General features: G+C 40.8%; 1 protein-coding gene across 7 annotated transcripts in view; it reads right to left on the bottom strand.

Annotated features, from left to right (window-relative positions):
- SATB2 (SATB homeobox 2) overlaps window positions 1-27410 on the bottom strand; it is a 205960-nt gene that overhangs the window by 140683 nt on the left and 37867 nt on the right. The gene's annotated exons all lie outside the window — the stretch shown is intronic.

Genomic DNA, 27410 nt, shown 5'->3' with positions numbered 1-27410 from the left:
AAACAATATTTAACAAGAGTAAATACATTATTTTTAAATATATAGATGATAACTTTGATCTTGTGTGAAATCATGTTGGAAAAAAGCAAACTTGAGATGACTTCATATGAGTCACCACAGTGAACATCTGCTAAAAGGATGAACACATTCACAGAAAGTCAAGATCACACCTGAGGTTATGGAATGAGTTAGTGTCAGAAAGGAACCAGATACAAGGGTGACACAGAACATCAGAGGACAGAAGGAGACCAAATGCACATGGAGAACTCTGCGGTTTTTGAGCCTACAAAAGAAAAGTTTTCAGGAAGGCATGTTCTTATTTTCTAAATAGCTGCATTGAAAGGAAGTAGGATCAGTACACTTTGAAAACTATTTCCTTCACAATTCCTAGGAATGGTGAAACTGTAGCGAACAGTGACAATGATAGACTTACAAAGAGGTGAGCGTCTCATCCCTGTCAGTGGCAACACGAATACAGGATAAAGCTCCACCAGACAAGTCCTGGAAGAAATTCTGGAGTGTGGCGGGGGTAGGAAAAGATGATCTCTAGTTGTTCTGACTCAACTATGGTTCCAATAGCCCATGCAATTTTTCTCTTTTCACAACCAGTTGTATAAACTCCCCAGCTAAATTGTTTTAATGGCGAACTGCACATCATTGGAGGAGAGAACAATTACAGTACATTTATTGATATAAAAGAGGTATCAAAGAGGATAACAGTGACAAAGCTGGATTTAGATCATATGTAAACTTCTGGCACTTTCCAGGGCAGTATTTGACTGTAAGACATCAAATAGCTAATACTACTTCCCAAAGGAATAACTTTTTCCACGGACAAGATGGTGATTTAACACATTTATCATGGCTCAATTACTCTGTGCCCCACCACCCTGCCAACTTCTTATTTTCAAAACCTTACTAAAATCATCAGGACGAGATTTTTCTGTACCACGGTGTCATGACACCTGCAACAAATGTCAGGTCTTCGTGAAGATGGAACCGAAGAGGGAACTGTGGCTTGGAATGTGCAGGCACTGTTTAGCACTGCTTTGTTTTTAAAGATTGGTCACAGTGCGAATGCCGTCTCTGCTGTAGGGGGTAATGTTAAGAAATTTAACTTCAAAAGAGTTTCTAGCTCATCTTCACCATGCAATGACACTGATGCTGAGTCTGGATCTAATTATAAGTCTACAGAGAACCAGGGAAGGAGGAAGTTTGTCAGCATGGCTCCCCTCTCTCCATCTCCACCCTCTCCTTTACTAACTCTGCTTTTTCTTTTGGTTTGTACACACTCTGTAAACCAGAGCCATCCATATCCTACTCAAACAGACTACCCCAGAGATTAAAAACTGTCTTTTTCACTGTTAGTTTAGTAGTTAAGGCTATTTGAGAGATTTTAAAAGCACTACAGAACAAAACCCTTGTTTAATATATATATATATATATATATATAAAATATAATATATGGTGGCTGGGTTGTCCTCTCTGTTCCTGCTTCCAAAAAGTTAACCAAGACTCCTTGAACTGTGACCTGAAAGAACTCTTGATCAGTCAGCTCTAATCCGAGGCGCTGAGATTAGTTTAATGATATTTGAGGCAGTGGGGATCAACGGTGCTGAATTCCAGGGCCTCACTGTAAAAGGAGTCATTGTTCCTCAGTGGAGTATTCTTGTCTCAGGTGGCATTTGTGTTAAACTGATGCTACTGATTATCTACCCTTCAGTGTAGATAAGTCCACAGTTAGAATAGGACTGTATTAGTGCCTCATGGATCGGAATTCAATATTCTCCAGTATCGCCTGTAAAGTTTGCTTCTTCTCAAAGAATTGGGCCAAGAATGCTGGGAATCATCACCTTTATCAATCTCTGACCTTGAGGTGAGCTCACAACTCTGAAAAGCTGCTGTAGGTTTAACTATGGAATATTTTAGGCTGCAGTTCAAGAGGAATGAATGCCCCATTCTTTTAACTGTCTGCTCAGGGTGGTCACTCCATTTTTTAATGCAATGTTCTACACAGGAATGACATCATAAGGCTATCATAAAAGCAAGTGTTAAAACCTATGATGAATTTTCCTACTATAACTACACACTTAATAAGGGTAAAAGTAGATCAAAACATATTTCTTACAGTCTGGTAAAACATTTACATTCACCTTTTCAAATACAAAAATAAAGTTATTTAAAAAGCCATAAAGGCCTTTTGCTGCTTACTTCTAAAACCCATTAGTGATCTTAATTACCTGGAGACTTTTTTTGTTTAATTAAGAAAGCATAAATGGTAATTGCTAATAAACAGCATTTATTAATTTTGGGTAGTTTCTTCTTATGATAAAGATCTAATTTGGACAGCATTACTATATATCAAACTCCAATCACATTGAATCATTTACTCTCCTCTGCCACATACATTCCCTTTCCATTCTCTCACAAAGCTTCCTTTGCCACTGCTGACAAAGCTTATTTACAAGTCACTTTTTATGTCTGGGGAAGAAAATCTGTTTCCACTTGCCCATGCTGTCATCCACTCTCACTTAAAACTAACTCTGTCCTTACTGAGGGAAGGAGAAGGCACCCTCTAGAAGGCTGCCCTGGACGTTCAGGCACAACAACCCCCTTTCATTTTCCTTGCTTATCATTACATTCAAACAGAGATGGAAAAGGAGGGAGACAGTATTGCCGCCAAATGAATAATTTTAAATGAATATTCCTTTAATATGAATACCGACTGTATTGTCCAGGCACTAGCCTAAGGACATTGTCGGATATCATTTTATCCTTACAATATTGAGAGTGGGTATTATTTTTATTTATAAGCTGAGGCTCACAGCAGCTGACAAACCTATCCACTGTCACAAAATAAGTATGTTAGGTAGAATCAAGTTGGGAATTCTTGCAGTGTGAGTCCAAATCCATATATTAGAGTGGTTATAGTGTAGTACAGACAGCATGAGCCAGCCATAGGTGTGGTCTCTAGGCTACTCACAGACCACTAGAGAAAAGAGGCAAGTAAACAATTAACTATAATCTGTTGCAATAACTACTGTTATGAAAATAAGTGCTAAGGGAACATAGGAAATAAAGCAACTAATGTCACCTGGTGCAAAAAACGTTTGGATGTGGGGAATGATCCCGCCTAGGTTGATACACTCAATTGTAATTGGGTCTTAAAAGTCTTACAGATTAGCAGAAGAGGGTCAAGCAGTTCAGGGGATGCACAAGGACAGAGATTCGAGGACAGGTTTGGGGCATCTGAGAATCATGGGAAACAGCTGGGATGGGGGGTAGCAGGTGTGAGGAGTTATGCTCTGGGAAAGGGACAAAAAGGAAGACCTGGGCCAAAAATAAGGCCCCTAAATGTGGTAATAGAAAAACTGGGGGTTGGTGCTGTGGCATAGTGGGCAAAGCTGCTGCCTGCAGTGCCGGCATCCCATATGGACACCAGTTCAAGTGCTGGCTCTTCCTTTTCTGATCCAGCTCTCTTCTGTGGCCTGGGAAAGCAGTAGAAGATGGCCCAAGTGCTTAGGCCCCTGCATCCACATGGGAAGACCTGGAGGAAGCTCCTGGTTCCTGGCTTCAGATTGGCGCAGCTCCAGATGCTGCAGCCAATTGAGGAGCGAACCAGCAGATGGAAGACCTCTCTCTATCGTTCTCTCTTTCTCTCTCTGCTACTCCTTCCTCTCTGTGTAACTCTGACTTTCAAGTAAATAAATATATCTTTAAAAAAAGAAAAACTGTGTTGACCTGGGAGGGATGGAGCTCTTTGAGATCAATGAAGTTACATTAAGCAACAGAGTGATGGCATACTTTGAAAAACGTTTAACAAGGAAGATACAACGGATAGTGGTTGCCTGGGTCAGTAAGTAAATCTTGAGAATTTCTGTTTTAGTTTGGAGTAGTTTCGACTGAGTATTTCAGTGGCCTGAAGAGGAAGTTCCAATGGAGAGGGAGAAACAAGAGCTCTGGGGCCGAAGGGTGAAGCATGATTTCTAAAAGAGAGAGAGCCAACCACCAAGGGAGCAAAGAGCACAATGTGAGCCAGGGAAGAACCGCTCAGAGCTGCACAGCCCCGCAAACAGGGGCAGCACCCAGAGACTGACTGAGCACCCGCTGCGGCACTTCCTGCTCCCTCTCCTGTGCTCTTCCCTGTTTGCTCCTGGTGTCTCTGTCTTCTCTTCCCAACTAGGTAGTTAAGTCCCATGAAGGCAGAGGCCAATTTCTGTATTCCTTTCTCTCTCCCAACATATTGCTTGAAGTGATTTTTTAATTTTTTTTTATGATTTGTGTATTTATTTGAAAGGCAAGGTTAGAGAGCAAGGAGACACACACACACACACACACATGCATGCACACACAGAGAGAGAGAAAGAGGGAGAGAGATAATCGTCCATCCTCTGATTCACTCCCTATATGGCCACCAACAGCCAGGACTGGGCCAGGCTGAAGCCAGGAGCCTGGAACTCCATCTGGGTCTCCCACGTGGGTGCAGGGACCCAAGCATTTGGGCCATCTTCTGCTGCTTTCCCAGGCACATTAGCAAGGAGCTGGGTCAGAAGTGGAGCAGCTGGGATATGAACTGGGATTCACATGGGATGCTGGCATTGTAGAGAGTGGCTTTACCCGCTGTGCCGCAACCCCAGCCCCCTCCCTCTATATTAAGACAACTGTGGACCCTTATGGGCTTGTCCTTTGTCATGGTAGGTTGAGGAGGAAATCAGCAAAGGGGCAAAAGAAACACCCCTCTCCACAAGGGGACAAGTCACAGATGAGGAATAGTAACCCTGGCCAGGACAAGCTGCCCCAGACGAAACTCTATAACACGTGGAGAACATAACCAAGCTAGTTACCAGGAAAAGTCTGTGTCAGAAACTGTCACATTCTACATAACCCTGTCAGAGCATGGACTCAAGAATGAATCTGCTATCTCCTACTTCCCTTACTGTAAATAAACGCAAGTGTGGTTGATAATGCAAAACAACCAGGGCCAAAGAATAGTCCACAGGGTTGTTTTAAATACTATATTTTAAGTTAATACAAGATATACTTTTGCTGGTTCTTCGATTCTCCAAATTAGGAGAAAATATTTTCAGCAAAATGTCTATGTTCTCATAACCTGTAAGTTTCTTTTTATAACTTACTGAGTGTTTAATCTGAAAAAAGTGTTTGAAGGCACATCTGCAATCTTTTCTTAGCATCACAGATTAGGGCTCACTGGCCCTGAAGCCCCCAGCATTACAGAGAAGAACGCAGGTCCATGGACCTGGCTTCTCTGGATAAGCACGTGTTTCACAAACAACGCCCGGTTTAAAGTCTCGTGCTCTTGAGGCATTGCCCTACATTCTTTCATTACACCATCGAAAATTCAAAATGCACTCAGATGATTTTCTTTGAATCTAATCAGAACCCCTTGCTGGCACTGTTGGCTTTCTGTTCCTCTTCACTCTGTCTTCCCTGATTCCCATGATAGATTCACAAGCAAGCTGTGGCCAGCATGGCATGGTATCTATCCAGTATCTACTTTCCCCTTCTTTCTTACTAGAGAATCCCAATTTTTTTTTTTTTTTTTGTCTCCTGAGCAGCCTTGTGTCAATTAAAAAAATAAAATAAAAATTCTGATTTCCCAGGCTCTCCAGGCCTGAAACACTAATAAATGACAAAGTCCTAGGAAAGGATGTCCCCCTTCAGGATAATAAAGAAGAAACTTCACAGGGAGAAGCATTTGGCCTTTTCCCCTTCCTTTCATAGCCTTTTTCTGCCTGGAATCTGAACTAGATGTCTGGAGATACAGCAGCCATTTTGCAACCATAAGAGAAGCCAGGAAGAGAGCCAGAGCCCAGTCCCTAGTGGCATGGTGGAGAAACTGTTCACCTTGACTGGTCACCTACACAAGACAAATAAAACCCCTGATTGGTTAAACCACTTTTGTAGAGCTTTGCTACATGTAGACAGATACTTGCAACCTTACATGTTGAATACCTAAGCTAACTCTTAACAAGTACTGACATATTCCTGACATATCACGCGGCTGACTCAAAACCTTCCAATGGCAGTCCCAAGTGGGACACCACTAGACAAAACATTAACTCCTTGGCTTGGCATCCAAGGTTCTTTACAATAGATTCCTGAGACCTGATACATCCTAAGCGTATCCTGCACACCAGCCAAACAGAACTCCCAGCCAAGTGCCGTCTCACCTCATCTCTGCCCATCAAAATCCTGCAGTCTTGGCAAGGCATCTGTCAAACATCACCTCCCTCACCGTTCTAAACGGATCCTGTCAACTGTAGGAGATTTCTTCCTCTTTTGAACTCTCAAAGCAATTTTGCTCGCTCCTCTGTGTTGCCCTTCATGACAGCTACTGGGCTTGTGTGTGCTGCTGAGCAAGAGGGACGCGAAGGTTGGGGACCTTGTCGTAAGAGAATGCCCTGCCCCCAGCAATGTCCACAGACACAGCAGATGATTAATAATCATGTCTTGAACCGAACTGGTAAACACTTTCCACTCTCCTAATGCATCTTTGACTGATCCCGGAAAGAGTCCACGCCAACACTCTAATGACTTACAAGGGAGCATGTGTGACAGCAGGAGTAAGCCGAGCTGCAGTTCAAACTGCTGTATTGTTTTGACACCAGCACAAGTGATAATGGGCTGTGACTCGGTGTGTCAAAGCGCTCACTCAAGACTCCTGTGCCAGCCTCTCCTGCTTGTCACAAGCCCCAGTCTGCAAAAGCCTTTTCTTTTGAAACACCATGTGGCTCTTGCTTAAGAAATGCCTATAGCCGGTCACTCCTCCCCTTGAGGATCACAAACAAAACAGAATGGTTGTGGCAGGAGCAGGGCCTCGCAGGCCCTCACTGTCCTTCCAGGAAGGATCCTTGGCACGCGTGTAAGACTGGGATGGAGGAGGACACTGTGACAGGGAACCAGGCACATGGGCAAGACAGCAGAGTCTTCCACATCACCAGCAATACTGGGAGGCATTAAATTCAGACTGTAAAACACTGGGTGTAATAAGAAGAAAGGAGTGTAATAGAGACTATGCAGTTTGAATATCACCTAAAAAAACAAATAACTTAATCAAGAATGATAGCCATAAAGATTTACATAATAAAATATAGAGTAGAGAGAAACAGGGATGGGTATTGCAGCAAAATGAGTTAAACTGCTGTTGGGATGCCTGCATCCCATACTGGAGTGCCTGGTTCAAGTATCTGCTACTCCACTTCCAATCCAGCCTCTTGCTAATGCATTCTGGGAGACAGCATGGATGGCTCAAGTAATTGGACCCTTGCCACCCACACGGGAGACCAGACAAAGTTTCAGGCTCCTGGCTTTGGCCTGGCACAGCCCTGGCTGTTGTGGGCATTTGGAGAAGAAAATCAGCAGAAGAAGACCACTTTCTCTCTTTCCCTGTCCTTCTACCTTTCAAGTATAAATACTTTTTTTTTTTTTTTAAGATTTAGTTATATATTTGAAAGGCAGAGTTACAGAGAGAAACAAGGAGAAAGACAAAGATCTTCCATCCCTTGGTTCACTCCCCAAATGGCTGCAATGGCTGGAGCTGGTCCAGGCTGAAGGCCAGATTGAAATTTCATCCAGGTCTCCTACATGGTGGCAGGGGTGCAAGCACTCCGGCTGTCTTCTGCTGCTTCCCTAGGCACATTAGCAGGGACCTGGATCAAAAATGGAGCAGCCCATGACAAGAGCCTTGGATGATTACTGACGTCATAAATAAGAGTGTCAATTGTTAAATCAACAACAGGAGTCACTGTGTACTTACTCCCCATGTAGGATCTCTGTACTTAACGTGTTATACTATGCGAATTAATGGTAAAACTAGGATTCATTCAAACAGAACATTATACTTTGTGTGTCTGTGTGGGTACAAACTGTTGAAATCTTTACTTACTATATACTAAGTTGATCTGTAAATAAAGATAATTAAAAATGAATCTTAATGAAGAATGGGATGGGAGAGGTATAGGAGATGGGAAGGTTTGCGGGTGGGAGGGTGGTTATGGGGGGAAAAACTGCTATAATCCCAAAGTTGTACTTTTGAAATTTATATTTATTAAATAAAAGTTTAAAAAAAACTGATTCATGAGGCAACCAGAAATGTGAGCCCTTGGTAGATATTTGGTGACATACAGAGGAAATACAGAGGGTCCCACATTATTATAGTTCAACTTACAATTTTTGAATTCACAATGGTGTGAAAGCAATACTCATTCAGAAAAATGCATGTTTTGAGTTTTTAATTTGATCCTTTCCCTGGCTTGCGCACCGCGCTGATCCGATGGCAGGAGCCAGGTGCTTATCCTGGTCTCCCATGGGGTGCAGGGCCCAAGGACTTGGGCCATCCTCCACTGCACTCCCTGGCCACAGCAGAGAGCTGGCCTGGAAGAGGGGCAACCGGGACAGAATCCGGCGCCCCGACACAGACTAGAACCAGGTGTGCCGGTGCCGCAAGGTGGAGGATTAGCCTAGTGAGCCGTGGCGCCGGCCTCAGGATTGTTTTATAAAGTCCTATCTTTAAGAACAATTGGTACAACATTTATGTACAACATGAGATGATGTCTGGGGTTTGGCTCAATGTTCTATAAGGGCAGGAAGGGGTGGTGGCATGGATGTAACAAGAACGGCCACTGTTGAAGCTGTGCACCAGTGGTGAGCACAGGGGAGTACGTTATCCTGCTCTGCCTACTTTTGTATCTGAAATTCTCCATTATATGGGGTGAAATACACAGGATGACGCATTTATATATAGATATATATATGTGTATATATATGTGTGTGTATATGTATGTATATATATATACACACATATATATAATGGAGCAGCCAAGACTCAAACCGATGCTTATATTGATATTGGATGCCAGTGGGCCACATGCTGGCCCTAAATAAACATTAAAAAAAAAAGCATATGCTTTTTTTTTTTTTTTTTTTTTTACAGGCAGAGTGGACAGTGAGAGAGAGAGACAGAAAGGTCTTCCTTTGCCGTTGGTTCACCCTCCAATGGCCACCGCGGCCGGCGCGCTGCGGCCGGCGGACCGCGCTGATCCGATGGCAGGAGCCAGGAGCCAGGTGCTTCTCCTGGTCTCCCATGGGGTGCAGGGCCCAAGCACTTGGGCCATCCTCCACTGCACTCCCTGGCCACAGCAGACAGGTGGCCTGGAAGAGGGGCAACCAGGACAGAATCCGGCGCCCCGACCGACTCGAACCCGGTGTGCCGGCGCCACTAGGCGGAGGATTAGCCTAGTAAGCCGCGGCGCCAGCCAAGCATATGCTTTTAAGCAAGAAACATGCTGTCCTTTAAGCACAGAGTTACAACACATACCTCATATGAGGGTGCTTCAAAAGGTATGGAAAATGAAATTCAAAGATAATTTTCCATGAACTTTTTGAAGCCCTTGATATATATATATATGTATGTATGTATGTACATGTGTATGTATATGTAACTACAAAGCCCCAAAGGAAAATGTTATTCTCAGTACAGGAATAGTTTCAAGTTTGCCATCTGCCCAATGGCCATAGTGTCAAATAACTTTAAAACAACTAACACAATGTAGCTTTCACACAAAATTAATTGAGTGGAGATAGTCAATTGCATTAGAATACTATAGGTAACTAATCTGATTCACTAGGAAAAGAAACACTTGCTTCATCAGAGGTTTAACTCTCACTTCCCCAAAGAGACTGTACTGCACTTGCTGGGTGACCCATAGCCCATCACCTGTCTCACATCTCCCCACCCAGGTCTGCTGTAGTCATGCAAGCCTTTAAGATGAGAAATTGGACCTGTGGTTCCTTCACTGTGCCCCTCCTGGTCCAGCCCTTCCCACTTCCTGGCACAATGCTTCTCCTGTTCCCCAAAACATCTGAGCACAGCCTCAAGGACCAGCACCACTCCCTGTGACCTGTACTCTGTAGGGTTGTCTTCAGCGCCACCACATCTGTGTGCAAACCTGTAGCATCACCATTGTCCCCACAGCTACTGCAAAAGGCCAGAGGCTAGGGAGGTAGTTGTCCAGTACCTAAGCTGGGCAGGCATGAGTACTCGGGAAAGTAAAAATAGAACCACCGGACCCAAAAGGGAGTGTATTCCAGGACTTGGCAGAAGTCACATTATAACATTTGGCAAAAGGAACATTATATTTCTATTTCGGTGTATTTCAGTTATTTCTATACAGGTGTGGTTCTATTATACCAAACTGGGTTATTTTGTCTAAGATGTAGTGGATTATACTTTATGGGAAATTGAATGAATGTTAAAAGTAAACAATTTTTAAAACACTGCTTTGTGTATAAATCTATGAATGGATAATTATCAAACAGAAGACTATCCACTAATAATTATATTTGACTTTGAGGTACACCATGCAATTTTTGATACAGATTTACCTTCATAATTATACTTTTCTTAGAGTATTATTAGCTTTCAGTTGGTAATTCTAATATTAAATAAGTCAAACACAGTGGGACCACACATCTACTAGCTGGCAGGAGAAAGGTCTCTTCAAGTGCTGTTTTCCTACAGTAATTCATGTTTAATTTTTTTTAGCATAGAAGCTTGCTCACAAAAGCATGGAGAGACCTGAGGAACTTAAATACTAAGAAAAGGAAGTGAAGTAGTGAGAATGGAAGAAGACTGGCGAGCTGAGGGGGAAGAAGTCAATAAATCAGAATTAAATTAAAACTACCATTTTTGAATTTACCATTGTCTTATGTCTTACTGCCCTGTTTACTAGCTAATTGCCTTCCACTGAATATAACATAAGGTGACCTAGTGCCTTTATCTATTTGGGCACGTGAGTCGCACAAACATTACCACTTACATCTTTTTAAAGCCACAGTCATTTAGTTCAGGTAAAAGTTTACCAAAATAATGGGATTCATCCATGAAGCTCTCCCCTGTGAGGTGTTCCAAAAACAAGAACAAAAACAAGGAGACAGGGCTGGCGCTGTGGTGCAGCGGGTGAAGGCCCTGGACTGAAGCACTGGCATCCCATGAAGGCACCGGTTCTAGTCCCAGCTGCTTCTCTTCCTATCCAGCTCTCTGCTGTGGCCTGGGAAAGCAGTAGAAGATGGTGCAAGTCCTTGGTTCCCTGTACCCATGTGGGAGACCCAGAAAAAGTTCCTGACTCCTGGCTATGGATTGGCGCAGCTCTGGCCGTTTCGGCCAATTGGGGAGTGAACCATCGGATAGAAGACCTTTCTCTCTCTCTCTCTCTCTGCCTCTTCTCTGTCTGTGTAACTCTGCCTTATCAAATAAATAATAAATCTTTAAAAAAAAAAAAAGAAAAAGAAAAGAAAACAAGGAACCATGATTCAAAGGTGACAGGTTCAGTTCTCATGATATTCAAATTTTCCAGGACCCAGACAGCTGCTGACAACATGTGCCCACAGGAAATAATTTACATCATCTTTTCATTGCATCCCTTCTGCCTCACCCAGCCCCAGATGTGCTTTGAGGCAGCTCCACAGTGGAACCACTGAAGAGAATGAGGAAGACGTAAGCCACTTCCAAGAGACTTCACTGTGGTCAACTTCCAGGTGATGGGGGAGGATATCACATTGTCAGCCTACATACAATGCATTGAGTGCTTTGAAAAATAGGGGAAAGAGGCAATGTAATCCACAAAAAAAAAAAAAAAAAAAAAGAAAGAAAGAAGACATCTCTGCCCCAGTGTATGCAGAGCCATGAGAAAGGGCATTGTCAATTTAAAAACATGAATATCAGAAGATCTATTCTTCCTATACCTTAAAAAAAAAAGTTAAAAAGGTCAAGGAAATAATATCGGTAATTTACATACAGCATGTCTGTCAAATTGGAGGGGGAGAGGGCTACATGAATTGAAGATCCAAAAACAAAAGAAATGAACACATTGTATCTGGCTTCTAGATTGTAAAGTAATAACAACAAGAATAATCATAATAGTATCTAACACTATCCAGCCCTCACCCTGTGTCACGGGCAATGTAAAGCACTTTCCATAGATTGCTTTGTTTCATTTTCCTGCCAGCCTACAAGAGGGGAATTATCATCCCTGTTTTGTAGATGAGAAAATGGAGGCAGAGAGTCACAGAGCTGGGAAGTGCCAGCACCAGGATAAAAAGCCCAGCAGTCAGACACCAGCATCCACAGCACCTAATCACTGCACCACTCTACTCCACAGCGCTTGATCAGAACAGGAGCAGAAGACATGGCATTGGAGACCCAAGCCCCTGTTACACTGTGCTAACTCTCAGATGACCTGTTGAATGAGTAAAGCCACCAAGATCACTTGCTCATCAGAAACAACCCCCCTAACAACCTCAGGGAAAAGAAACTAGTACATCAATTTGCTTTTAACCACTTTTATGCCAAATTACTTCTTTAAAAAAATCTAATATACAACTGTGAAATTTTATTGAGGAAATTTATTTTCAAATGCTAACCTAGTTTAATTGTACATCTTTACAACTTGTACAATACTATGTGTTGTTTGACTTAGTTTGCTTAATAAATTCTAAGTTAAATTGGATGACCAGTTCAGCCAACTCTTTGTAACAAACAGAAAATAGGACATAAAGTATCTAGACACAAGTCCCTGCATGTCAGCAATCCTCGGGCTGGAATCTGGTGTAACACAGACAAAGATCTGTCATGTGCAGCTCCTTTTTTTCTTCTTTGACCCAAAGATCTGCCCTCCATTCCTACTCCTACTCACTTAGCACAAATCAGATACCATAGATCACAAAGGGGATGTAGGAACCCAGTGAAAAACCTGCCACTGCACGGCAAACCCAAGGTACAACCCAGTGCCTCTGGTCACAACTCCATCCACCCTGCCCCACACAGAAGACCGGAAGACAGCAGTCTCATTTTCCCAGTCACTAACCCTACAAACAGAACTATTTTGGTTTCATGCATCTCAAAGCCCTTTTTAAATTCAGGCCAAACAAATGACTGTGGCAGTTTGGGGACACAGGTCCTTTGAGAAGTGCTTCAACTCACAACACTCACATTTTGAATTTTCACCTTCCATCACCACAGTGACCTAGAACACACACCATTTTGAGTCCAGCGGGGGAGGCGAAAGAGTTCTTACTCAAGCCTGCTATGAATAAATCACCCTGCAGAAGACGTCAACACACACACCTTCCAGGAAACTATTAAATACACTAAGAGGGATAATTTTCTTTAAAAAAAAAATGAGAGAGATAATTTTCTAATTGGCACACCTGGTGCCCTGAAAATGGCTCATTCTTGCCACAGAAGAAAACAACTTATTCCTGAGAATTAAGTTTATATGAAAGAAGGTCAATTAGAAAGATGTATCTGCATTCCATGACTTTAGAAGTTGAATCTGGGCTTTGCGTTTAAAAAATCCTTTAGCATGGGTTATAAATCACCTGGGGATGTCCGTGCAGACGCAGCACCGCCGGGGAATGCCAGTGTCACAGTGCGGCACACTCAGCGGCTCCATGCGCAGACAGCACTTTTCATAAAAACACTGCCATACATCTTGATTTGTCAGGGAACAAATCAGTTTTATCTGTTCATTTTCTGGTTTAGTGTCATAGGTATTTTAGAAAATATAATTTATAATTCCTCATGCAATTATATACGAAATTAAATCATCTCACTTTTCCAGAAGCATCAAAATATTTCAGATTAAACAGAACACACTCATAATGTTTCCAAAGTTCTCCCTTCTTCCCAATCTATCCCCTGAAGGAAAGAAATAAATACAAGGAAACAAGGGAGAAATAGTAAGCATTTTCACAAGATAGTCTCGTTGTATTAGGTCAAGCTTTTGAAGCAGCTTTTATGGATATTCCTACTAGCCATCTACTATCACAACAATGCCTTCATCACACTGTGGAGAGGCAGGGCTGACACTGTAAGCAGAATGCCTGGGTATGAACGTTTGGATCCCGGCCCCATCACTTACTTGCTGTGTGCCCTGGGGTAACTGATTAACCCCTCTGTGCCTCCATTTCCTCAGCTGTAAAATGCAGGTAATTACACGTATGCCATGCAAGGTTTGTGAGCATTAGCAAATGACACAAGGCTAGAGTGGTACAGTGGGTTAAGTCATCCCTTGCGGTGTCTGTGTCTTGTGTTGGAGTGCTGATTGGAGTCCTGGCTGTTCCACTTCTGATCAAGCTTTCTGATAAGGTGCCAGGGAAAGCAGTAGATATGGCCCAAGTGCTTGGGCCCCTGCCACCCATGTGGGAGAGCTGGATGGAGTTCCTGGGTCCGGGCTCCAGCTTGGCCCACTTCTGGCTATTGTGGCCATTTGTGGATTAAACCAGCAGGTGGAAAATCTCTCTCTGTCTCTCTGTCTTTTGAATGAATGAATAAATGAATGAATGAAAACTTAAAAAAAAATTACAAACATAAGTAACACATTCAGAATAGTACCTAATACCTAGGAAGCTCTGTGTTCACAAGCTTTCCAATTAATACCTACAAACAAACGTAAGAACCTAGTAAGCCTATGTCTTACTGGTTACAACTCAGGCATCTTAATGGAGATAAGAGAAAAATATGTTATTGGTAGATGCCTGTTTGAATGACAAATTGGCTATTTTAGTGAACTTCAGAAAAATGTGGCCAGGATCCTTTATTAAGCACTAGATAACCACTCTGTCTCCTTGGAGAAGCCACCCCATTTTTTAATTTCATTTTCCAAGAACTTTCAGAATCCCCCTGATTCACAACAAACTTGGGCTTGTCCTGTTAATTTACCTGGTAAAACTAGTATCTGCTAAGAGATTTGGAAAATTTCAGAGCCTATCAGTAGTTACAGCAAGAAATTCCCCCTTAATAAGTAGGACAGAAAGGCAATTTTTGATCTTAATTGTATTAGTTTAAACTGCAAATGGACACAGTTTAATATCTACTGTGGGTTGCATGTGAAAAAGAAACACAGCAACAAATTATAACTTAATATGTTACTCAGATATCTCTGATTTGCATATTTATGGTAAAACACTGGCTTCATAATTAAAATTGTTATTTCACATAAATTGATATTTACTTCTATTATGAACACCCACCTACATATTTACTGGAAGTAAATACTTCTGCCTTTTCTGGGACCACCAACATACTCACATAGGAAAAAATGCTCCCTGCTTCTGAGGACAGGCCTCCAGGTAAGCTGAATGACTCCAGCAAAGCACATACAAGGGGGACAATCAGAAGAGGATATATGCCCAAATATTTCTGCATTCTACCTGGGCCCATCTACACCAACTAAGCTGCAGGGAAGACTGAAAAGAAGTTGGACCAATTGGAGACTTACAAAATGCAGAGGGGAAACCAGAAAAATGTTTATTGCTTTCCATGCCCAGCAGGACCCAAAGTCCAACAGAAACAAACCAGAAAATGGGGTTAGGACCCATTGCTCCTGCAAGCTTGGGAGCTTTCCTGATTTGTTGGTTAATTCCCTACCTCTAATAACGGGCTGTTCTCAATCCATTTAAACAAATGAAAAATCTTCCCAAAGAGTTTTCCCCAACAACTCTTCATAAAATCTCCATCCTACTGTATATAGCAAAAACCAGAGGCTGACAAGTAGACAAATTGTCATCAGTTCTTAATTCCTGGACCAAGGGACATCTTAACACAGGACTGTCATTGTGAAACTAGTAAGCACTCAGTAACTAACCCACACAATGCTGCATTTGTGTTTTTTAAAGAGGAAAAAGACCAAAATGTGGGTATGAACAAGACTATTATGAAAACAAAATATGAAATCAATTAACTGAAGTTTCCTGAATGGCACAATGTCTTTTTACCCTTTTTCCACTTAAAAAAAAAAAAGCAACTTAACTCTTTATAAGGCAGAGGTAAGAAAGTATGTCAATGCCAAAAACATTTTTTAATAATTAGCCTCTCACCTGCAATGAAACAGATGAAATTTATTTTAAGAGGACGACTGTATTTGCACACAAATAAATGTTGGAGGAAATCACTCTGACTGGCCAGCATGAGCTGAGTAGTCTCTGAACCCTTCCTAACTGACGGATCATTCCCAAATCCTTCCAGACAACCAAAAGAAACTAATGGCTCACATCTAATTTGAAAACCAAAGGCTTCACTACTGTGTAGTGTTAGAAATAAAAAAGAATACAAAAAATACACATTTTGATGTAAAGGGAAAGCCTCAATTGAAAATACTACATTACATATTATCTCAACTATGTAAAAGTATACAAAGAACTATAATCAAAAGGAAATAATCCAAAATGTTACCTTTTTGAGGCATTTTTGTCTCTAATTTTTTATTTTTTTGTTTTCTATAACAAGCATAATTGTTATAATTATAAAGAATAATAATTTATTATTAGAAAAAATAAAGAAAAGCTTTATAAATGTATAACAAATTGGGTCTAATAAAATTTTTTCTTATAAGATGCTATCAATTCAATTTTGTTCAATTTTGATATTGAAATTCAAAGCAAGCTCCCCACTCAGCTTAAAAATATAGAAGGACATTTAAAAAGTTCATGGAAAATAGTGTTTATTTTGGCACAAAAATTTTTAAATCCATGTATACAAGGGGGTCTTCAGAAAGTTCATAGAGAAGGTATGTTATGAAACTATGCATGGATTGTACAATTGTTTTGCACCAAAATAAACCTACCCTTTAATTCCATTTGCATAAACTTTCTGAAATAGCCTCATATATGTTTATTCAGTTACCAATTTCAAATTGTTGATCTTTGGTTTATGCTTGTGAAGTATAATTATTATTAGTTTGAATTCTAGACTCAGCTGACAGACTACAAATACAGTGGTTAAGTATCCATTCTTCTGAGCCAGTTTTTGGTGTCAATCAAGCTATTTACCTCTCTTGACACTAGTAAAATGTGTATAATATTATATTTTCATGGGATTTTTATAAGGATTAAATTGAGTTAAGCACCTAAAACAGCATCTGCTACATAAGAAATACAATAAATTTAACTAATTTTTAAGTATTTCATAACATGTTGATTACATAAAAGTTTTAGTTTCCCTCACAAAAATGAAACCATGGCTTAATATCAGTTAATTCTAAGATTATGTTATATTTACCTTGTTCTAAATATAAATTAGTCCACGCAGGCAAATTTTTCAGAAAATTGAAACTTAACCTTCATTGCCTACATCACTTTATTTTTAACCCTCAACACTCTATTCAAAATCTTTACTTTGGTTCTGGTTCAGCAGCTACTTAAAACCTACACTAACCAAAACCCTAGTTCTAGATAAAGATAGAACAGGGTCAACATAAGAACAATATAATGTTAGGTCATACCTAACATTTTTATTGAATATTGAGTTGTTTATTTTTTAGTCTCCCTATATACAGGACAGGATAATATTGGTGATTTTTTTTATTATGTATTTATTTATTTGAAAGGCAGGGTTACAGAGAAGTAGAGGCAGAGAGAGAGGTCTTCCATCTGCTGGTCTGCTCCCCAAATAGCCACAAAAGATGGAGCTGGGCCAATCGGAAGCCAGAAGTCAGGAGCTTCTTCCAGGTCTCCCACAGGGGTGTAGGGAACCAAGGACCTGTGCCATCTTCTACTGCTTTCCCAGGCCATAGCAGAGAGCTGGATCAGAAGTGGAGCAGCTGCTAGGTCTCGAACCTGTGTCCACATGGGATGCCGGCACTGCAAGCAGTGTACCCGCTATGCCATGGCGCCAGCCCCAGCAGTACTGTTTCTTTACTGAGTCCTCAACATTAGAGCAATGCTGGCATATAACTAATACACTCATTAAATATTTGGAAATGAATGAGTGAGGTGACGGTGTGCTAGGGAACCACAGAATCAAGATATGATCTTTAAAAGCTTCTTTGGGGTTTTCCTTTCCATTGCCTTACAATAGTGCTCAAAAAACTGAAGATCTCTGCAAAGCACCTTCTTTCTTAATAATTTTGATATAGCTTTCACTGTAGATTATCTAAAGCAGGCCCCCTTTAAAAGACGCCTCTTCCCCATTAAGGAATGAAGACACTTAGAACAGGCATTTATTACCAAGGCTCTGCAGCACATGGTCTCCAGAACCGTCAGGTAAAGTTGGTGAAGTTGCCCAGAGCCCTAGCCTGCCCTCTTACCTCACCTCCCAGGATGATGGGCTTTTATCGGGGAAAATGTTAGGCCAGTGCAGGTAGAAGTTTGAAATATGCTATGAGTTCCCAGCATCCCATTCTCTGATTTGAAAAACGGATAGAAAGAAATATGTGGGAAGCACTTCTGAGCTGAGCTTGAGACGGAGGAGGACCGGGGGCGTTCTGAGTTGTGTGCAGCCTGCAGCCATCTTTCCTGACCTGAGTGCGGAGCTTAGGAAACAGCAGCACCGGTTTGCTGCTCTGTCCTGCGTGGTATTTCTTCAAACCAAAAAGAGACACAGAGAAGGGGGAAAACCTTTGTGTTTTCTCTCATTGACATACGAATAATTTTGCCAGTTACTGCTTTTGAGCAAGCAAATGGCACGTGCTCTGGAGCCTTGACTTAAGACCCTTTAGAGCTCTCAAAGCTGCTGTCAAAAAAGCATTGCATTTTAAAGCACTGGGTTTTAAATGCTCATCAGAGTCTTGTGCACTCTCTCTGGCACCTAGGAAACCAAACCAAGGTGCCCATGTGTGACCAAACCGCCGGCTGAATGCTCACTTTTCACCCCTGCCTGCCACAACAGCACTGAAATATTCCTCTCTCGCACTCCAGAGAGAAGAGGGGTCCCTAACAGCTCAGGGCCTCACTCACACTACAAGTTGCCCAAGTAATAAATAAACTGCCCGCTTACTGATACTATGCAGATGGAGGAATTATTACGAAGCTGAGATCCCATAAGAACATAAAAATACAATCACATTGAATCTGAGAAAATCAGGACAGAGTACAAATGTAAAACACACACTAAAATATGAAGTCAAAGACCCACAATTATGAAATTGAACAGCAATGAATTAACTGAAATTATAAAATTTAGATGATACCTCTTTTTCATATTAAAAAGCTAAAATAGGAAGCAGGGAATTTAAAAGGAATCTTAACATTATAAAATGCCCTATGGCCAAGACATTTTTACTGAACATCATGAAGTATATAGACTTTAGAGTGGGAATATGATGCCATAACATCAGGACTGAGAGTTGTATCAGTGCAGAGCTTTAAGTCAAAGAATCTACCCTAAAAAGCAACAGCACCTTTGAAGCACTTACAAATGTTTTCATGAATGTACTTTTACCAAACCAGTTCCTTGAACGAAATCTACTGCATCTTCCTAAAGCACAAACCTAGGTCTTCAGCAAACAACTCTACCTTGCATTTAAAGTTCACGTTAGTAAGGGACAGTTGTGTTCTAGAAGAGAATAGAACACAAAACACAATGTAAATCACAGCCCAGCATCACTACGCTTACACTATAAGTTTCACACTCATCTCTCCTCAAAAATATGTTTTTACACGAAATACACCTTAAATAAAGACTGTGTATCTCTATGGGTTAGTTTAGTGATTTTACATGAATTCTAGGACACAGACTTAGACAATCAGTCCATTTCAAGCCATGCCCATGAATGCCTAAATGCCTGAGAAAACACACTCTGGGGGCAGGCAGAGTAGCTAAGCCACCACTTTTGACAAGTGTCTGGGTTCGAGTCCAGGCTTCTGTTAATGAACACCCTGGGAAGCAGCAAGTGATGGTTTAAGTGCTTAGGTCCCTGGCCACCCATGCGGGAGACCCAGATAGAGTTCCAGGCTCCTGGCTTCAACCTGGCCCAGTCTTGGCTGTTGGGGACATTTAGGGAGTGAACCAGTAAATGGATGATCTCTCCCTCTCTCACTCACTCACTCCTGCTCTGTCTTTAAAATAAATAAAAATTAATTAATTTTAAAAATATTAAAAAACACAAATGCACTGGGGTGAGCACATTAAGCATAAACAGTTAAAATACTGATTCCTACATCACAGTGCCTGGGTTCAAGCCCTGACTCTGGCTCCTGACTCCAGCTTTCGGCAAATGCAGACCCTGGGTGAAAGCAGGTGACAGTGCAAGTAACTTGAGCTCTCGACACCCACATGGGAGACCTGGACTGAGCTCCCGCCTCAAGGCTTTGGCCAAGTACAGTCCCAGCATGGGCATCTGAAGAGTAAACCAATAGATGGATAGACTCTCTCTCCTTCCCTCTCTGTCTCCATCTCAAAACAAAACAAGAAAACAACTACAAGAACACCAATGTGAATTGTTACCATGGCCAGCTGCCTCCAAGAAAACAGACAACTGAAAACATTGCCAAACTTCCCTCATCATGGAGGAAGTAATGAATTAGACTTGTTAAAGAATTATTTCCACTGATAGGATATTTTAAGTGTATATTTTCAAGAAGAAAACCCAGGATCAAAGATAAAATGAGATCACCCTTTCATTCATTTCATCACTCTCAATAGTTTTTATCAAAAACTATGAATTTAAAAATAAAGTTGGGGGGTGGAGTTGGCATTGTGGTCTAGCAGGCTGGGCTAATACCTGCAGTGCTGGAATCCCGTGCAGGTACTGGTTTGAGTCCCAGCTGTTCCACTTATGATCCAGCTCCCTGCACAGCTATTTGGGGGTGGGCCAGCAGATGGAGGATTTCTCCCTTTCTCTCTGTCTCTGTGTCTCTCCCTCTTTCTGTGACTCTCCCTTTCAAATAATAAAGAAAGAAAACCAAACAGGGTCTTCATCCTCTACAAATTTTACATATTGATAATATTCCCTCCAGTTGACCTCCATGTGAGCCATAATTACATATCTATTACATATCTATATTGTTAAAATGACACATATTTATGATAATATAAATATAAGAAATACAGAACTATATATAGAGTTTTATTAGACATTGAATCTTGACCATGTATTACATAAGGAAATAAAATGAGCATTATTTTCCCTTGACACCTAGTTAGAAAATAATGTTTCAGGATTTTCTGTTGCATGTGAACAAACATGTGTACATACACACACACACGGGTATTGAACTTAAGGTAGCAGAGGAGGGGAGAACCCTGAGTGTGTCTGTGTGGGAGGGTGGTCTGTTAAAGAACAGTGTTTTACATTTTGGCTTATCCAGCTCTAATGAGGGCTGCGACATGGTTAATAGCAATTTGGGGTAGCTCTTTCGGTTCCCTTTTGGGAACCACAGAATTTTTAAAAAGCAGCTTGTTTGTTAAAAGTTTGCTCCAAGGTCTGAAATTTCTAAATATGCACCTTTTTTCAACGTTGCCCTTATAAAGAAAAAACTGCTGAAAGTCTCCCAAACATGAGAGTTTAATTAAAGACGGGAAAGTGAAAAAAAAAGAGAGAGAGACAGAAAGAGGGAGTGCCAAAGAAAGAAGTGCAGAAAGCAAGACGAGACGAGAGATCATTTTAAACGTTTTCAATAGGGAAAATGTCAAACTTTCAGAGCATGAAAAAAAACCCTTTGGCTCTAGAAAACATATGTCTTTTAACCACCCTCCCTTCAAAAACAGTGTGAATTTCTGAATTCCTTTCCAAGCCTGTGACTGAGCTTGCTAATTATTCATTTGAAATCATAATATGTGAAGGAAGTTATAGGGTTAAGATTTCCATTAAGTTTAGCAAACAAAAATGGTTCTGATTTAAAGCAGCAAACACAAGTTTATGCAAGAATTTATAACAATCTAGGACTTTGGAAAACCCAAAGATTCAAAGGACTTAACAGATACATTAACCAAGTGCAATTTATATGGCTCCTAATTAGAATAAGTCAACAATTTTTTAAAATGTAGAAAACAATTAGAAAAGTTCAAACTTTACTATTTCATGATATTAAAGAATTATCTTTTCTTTAGTAGCCATTATGGTATTGCAGTTATGTTTTTAAAAGAGTCTTTATTTTTTAGAAACATTTAGGTAGAATATTTGAATAAAACATGAGGTCTATAATGCACTTTAAAAAAATCTGGTGAGGCAGGGGCGACAAGTAGGTGGGGACAGATTTTAGACAGCAGTGGTAATGAATTACTAATTGTTGATCCTAGATGAAGACTTAATGAGTGTTTAAGGCTCAAGTCTCTTGAATCTGTCTGTGATACATGTTTCCATATAAAAAAATTTTAGACAATTAATTTAAGAAATGAAAATTTCAAGCACTGAGCAATTTAAATGGAAAGGGTATTCATTTCTAACAATGAAATTTTCCTTAAAAGTAGCTTCTATGGGGGTTGGCACTGTGAAGTAGTAGGTTAAGCCTTGACCTTAGGCTCCGGCATCCCACATGGGTACCAGTTCTAGTCACGGTTGCTCCTCTTCTGATCCAGCTCTCTGCTATGGCCTGGGAAAGCAGTAAAAGATGACTCAACTCTTGGTTTGGATAGGCTCAGCTCCAGACATTGTGGCTGGTGGGGGAGTGAACCAGAGGATAGAAGACCTCTCTTTCTATCTCTCTCTGTAACTCTTTCAAGTAAATAAAATATATCTTAAAAAAAAAAAAAAAAAAAAAAAAAAAAAAGATGACCCAAGTGCTTGGGCTCCTGAATCCACGTGGAAGACCCGGAAGAAGATCCTGGCTCCTGGCTTCAGATCGGCCCAGCTCCAATGCAGCCATCTGGGAGGTGAACCAGCTGATGAAAGACCTTTCTCCTTATCTTTCCCTCTCTCTGTAACCCTACCTCTCAAATAAACAAATAAAATCTTAAAAAAAAAAAAAAAAAGAAAGAAAGAAAAAGTAGCTTCTATGTAAAAGTCTTCCCAATAGGACACCGTACAGAGTTAGGCCACTGGAGAGTATATAATAATAAATGAATAATATATACAGAGATAAGAAACAAATGAAGCTCTTTCTTTTTATAAAAATATCCTCATGGGGCCGGTGCAGTGGCTCACTTGGTTAATCCTCCGCCGGCGGCGCCAGCATCACATATGGGCGCCGGGTTCTAACAAGTTAACAGGTACTTTTTGGGAATGTGTAAGTTTCTCCAAGGCGATAAATAATATCCTCAAGGTCATTTGCTCATTCTTCCAATATTGATGGAATGCCAACCATAAGTGCCACCGTTGTGCATGGAAGAAATGGGCCCCTGAAAGCAGAAGGCCTTTGCCAACGAAAACCAAAGCCAAAGACAGGGCTATTCTGAAAACTGAATAAACAATGCAGACAACTGGCAAACAAATGATGTTCCTTTAATAAAGCAAAAATTTTCTAGAAAATTAACTCATACTTCCCATTTGTTATCTACTCTCAATAGCTGACAAGAGGAAGGAGAATCCCCAAGCACTTTTCAGGAACCGAGTGAATGTTTAGCTCTAAATTAGCACCAGGCTTGTAAACAAATCCTCTATGCACCTATAGTCTCTGAATCCCAGCATTTGACATATCTGAGCTCAGAAGATCAAAAATTAACTTCTAATGTAAACTCCAAGAAAGCAGGATTTTTTTCTCACTTCTTTATCTCCAAAAGCTAGAATGTGACTGACACACGACAGGCATTTCATACTGCTGAATTAATTAATTTTAAGGTCAGAATTGCTAAGGAATATGCATTATTTTCAGATCATGGCTCATTCTGGCCTCATAAGCAAAAATCATATACTTGAGTTACTCAAACTACTATTGACCCTTCACATAGTTTTAGAAGTTGGCTTAAAAAGAAAACAATTCCATGAGGTCTGTTTTTTTTTATTGTTGTTGTTAATGATGTCTATCTTAGTCACCTTGAAGAATCAACTTCATATATTTCATAATGGAAAGCACACATTCAAGGTATTATAATTATCAAATATATAGAACTACCAGGTGGTTAGTAAGCACCTCCTAAAAGCACTGCATTGTAGGGTTTATGTCATAAAGTAAAGAACAAATATTAAGTAAGAATTGGCTCCTACCAAACATCTGAACTGCAGCAGAATTATCAAAGGCCAGCTCTGCGATTAGGGACACTGACTTTGGGAGGTGGTCAGTGGGCTACAGGTCTTAGTTCTTCCACCCACCAGCCGGTGCACCTGGGAAACTTACTCCTATTCTTTCTTTATCTCAGTTTCTTCTTCCATGAAATGGAAAACACAAAAACTTATTTCAAAAGCATGTTGTGAGAATTAAATGAACGAGTGTACGTAAGTCTCTTAGGAGAGTGCCTGACATACTAACCGCTCTGTTGCTACCTACCACTGTTAAAACTCTAAGAAACTCCTTGGTTTATACATCACAGGGGTTTGTTAATAATGTATTCACTCTTTTTTATCTTCCATGGAAAAACAATGGGAAATACATCTGTTTCACATATAGATTTTCATATTTATGGAAAAAAATAGGGACAAAGTGAACAGCTTTTCAAAATCAGGGAATAAGGTAGAAATAACCACTTTCTGCGTATTCAGAGAGTAATTCATGGGGGAAGTAGAATTTCAGACTTATATTTTTCTCTGATTAGAAGGAAAGGAAAACTCCACATAAAACCACCATCTACTCTGTTGACATTTTAATACAATTCCTTTGTCTTTCTATATATGCAGCATTTTATATAACTGAGCCTATATTTGGCACTCTCCTAGACTCACATAACATCTATTAAATATATTTTTCTCAGCTATTTTTTTAAAAAAAATCACTTCAAATTGACTTCATAAATATAATTATTCCAACATAAATAAGAAATAATGATGATTAGCACCTCTCTTCCTGAACCCATAATTTTGACCCCAAAAATATCTAGCAAAAGGATTTTTGCTTACTTATTGCTCAGCATGTTTATATTTTTAAATAAAATTATCTGGTCAGAAATAAGTTTTAAATTTCATTTCAACATTTGCAGAAAGCAGGAGAGGGATAAAACAGCCACTAACGAATTAAGTCAAATGTGCTCAGTGAGATGTCACCTGGCCATCTCAGCTACGTGTCAAAGTCCACCGTCACCAAGGCAAGTATGAACAGCCAAATCTGTGGGCTAAAGAATTCTCTGGACTGTATGGGGAGCTTCATGTCTAGTACCAAAAGCCTAAGGGGCAGAAATGAAAGAAGAAAAGGAAAAAGAAGAACAGAAATGTGACTTTAAGATGGAAAATCAGGGAAATTCTGATAGCCTTGAGTACCAGCAGTCTCCCAGGATAATACTCCTCTGCCAAAGCCTCAAAGATGTGGTGCAGAGACAAGGACCACGGTGCACAGTCCGGGGTCAAATGTGTTTGTCATTCACTAGATGTTAGTCTACTTACTCTGAGTAAAGCCAAGAGCAGTCAACTCTTTTTTCATAGGCACAACAGCATGTCTGATGAGTCCTGCATTTCACACCCTGATGAGTTGGTGGCATGTGTGTTGAGAATGGAGGGTGTGGACCGGCTAGACATAGAGCTATCCATGATTTATGACAGCACCATGTGCCCGTATTCTCTCTTGAGTTCTAATATTTGGCCTTGAAATAAAAGTTACTATTAGGGACCGGCACTGTGGCTTATAGCAGGTAAAACCACCTCCTGCAATGCCTGCATCCCATATGGGCACTGGTTCAAGTTCTGGCTGCTCCACTTCCAATCCAGCTCTCTGCTGTGGCCTGGAAAAGCAGTAGAAGATGGCTCAAGTCCTTGGGCCCTGCACCCATGTGGGAGACCCGGAAGAAGCTCCTGGCTCCTGGCTTCAGATCAGCTCAGCTCCAGCCATTGCGGCCATCTGGGAAGTGAAGCAGCGGATGAAAGACCTCTCTCTCTCCCTTTCTCTCTCTCTCTCTCTGCCTCTGCCTCTGCCTCTCCAGCTCTGCCTCTCAAATAAATAAATAAATCTTTAAAAAAAAAAAAAAAAGTTACTGTTAACATGACCGTAGAGAGACCGTAATCCACAAACTCCATTTCGGCAGTTCTTCAGAAGTAAGCATTCTCTCTCGAGAAAATTTCTGCAGCTCACCTGAAGGGCCTGTCTTTGCAGAAAAAAGAAATCGACTGCCCTGTGCTCACAAGGGCACAGGTCCCCCACCTGGTCCTTGGAACTCGAGCACCATTCCAAAACAATGACATTGCTCATGTGCTTTCTTTCACTGGCAATCTGAAATACTCTTCCAGTCAATTACTGAAACTCTTTTGCTGGTCATGTCAAATAAAAAATCTTGTTTCAAGAGCCTCAGTCTTTAAATAATGCCCGCCTTTTCCAGCATAGGAAGACAAGATTCAGGAACACTGCAGTTTCTGTGCTGCAGATGGATTTGCTAGGAGGTTTTCAATGACTCCCCCATCCTGGGGGAATAACATAGACGCTAAACAAACAGCAAAACCAGAAAAAAAAACTACAATAAAAGCTCATGCCTTCCACCACCAAAAAGTCATGTTTTCTCCTATCTCCTTTTCTCTCCTCTGCTGTTTGTCCAGCACAACAACCTGTTCTATAATTCATGCTGTGCAAACTGCATACTTTAAATGATCTGAATGATAACAAAGATCTAATACAGTCATTTCAAAATAAATAATTGTTTTTTTTCATTTACCCAAAACAGAGATCAGCCTAAAACAAAACAAATAGGGATTTTTTTCCTCTGTGAGATGACAGTACAGATCCTAGTGATGAGACCTTTGCTTGCTTACAAAATAAGGTTTAACTGAGATCTAGAGCATATTCCGAATGTTGACTCAACTTATAAACATCTAACATTTATTATATTTCAACCTCAATTTTCAAAACATTTGAGGAAACAAATAATCACTGCTGACTTATACCCTGTTTAATCGTCCACCACAGACGATATTTATTGCTTGTGTATCTCACCTTGGTGAGTAGAATTCTCAGTCCACATCACTGAAAGGCTCTCAGTGTGGCTCTCCAGTGCAAATTTCCTGAGAGTCCCTTCCCTCGGCATGTGCCAAGAATCAAATCTTGGCCACTTAGTGCTCTGTGTTCCACATGTGAGCTCACGACGCGTTGAGCAGCCGTGCTAACTGAGATGGATAGCGCTGTCAAACAGGAAGCTGGCACACCAGGATGCAAGCAGTGGGATACAATGACCTTTACATTCAGAGAAAAATATCCCTAAAATGGCATGAAAAGTTTATGGGGGAATGGGAGGGGGGATTCTTTATTTCATTTAGGCACATAGCATGAAATAAAAGCAATGGTGCCCAGTATGCAATTTGCTCGGGATCAAATCCTGAATCTCTCACACAAGAAGGAAAGTCGTCGGAGAAGGGAAATGAATCACCTTTTATCACACTGCTTTGAAAGCATCAGACTCTGTGAAGCAGCTACATCAGTGAACGCAGACTGGCCCGCCACTGCGATGCAGATGCACTCAGACCCACAATAACCCACAAGGCTCACGCTGACCCTGGAAAACCTTCTTAACCCCTCTGGTTTCAAGTGGGCTGCCTTCCTAGTAGAGCTAACACATATTTTAAAAAGCCATGATCTGCTTACAAAAACAGAGCCAGGAGCTTAAGAAT

This window comes from Oryctolagus cuniculus, chromosome 3 (assembly GCF_051225735.1).
Source record: "Oryctolagus cuniculus isolate XC-2025 breed Fujian yellow rabbit chromosome 3, ASM5122573v1, whole genome shotgun sequence".
In the NCBI taxonomy this organism is placed as follows: domain Eukaryota; kingdom Metazoa; phylum Chordata; class Mammalia; order Lagomorpha; family Leporidae; genus Oryctolagus; species Oryctolagus cuniculus.
This window is presented reverse-complemented; position numbering and strand designations above follow the sequence as displayed.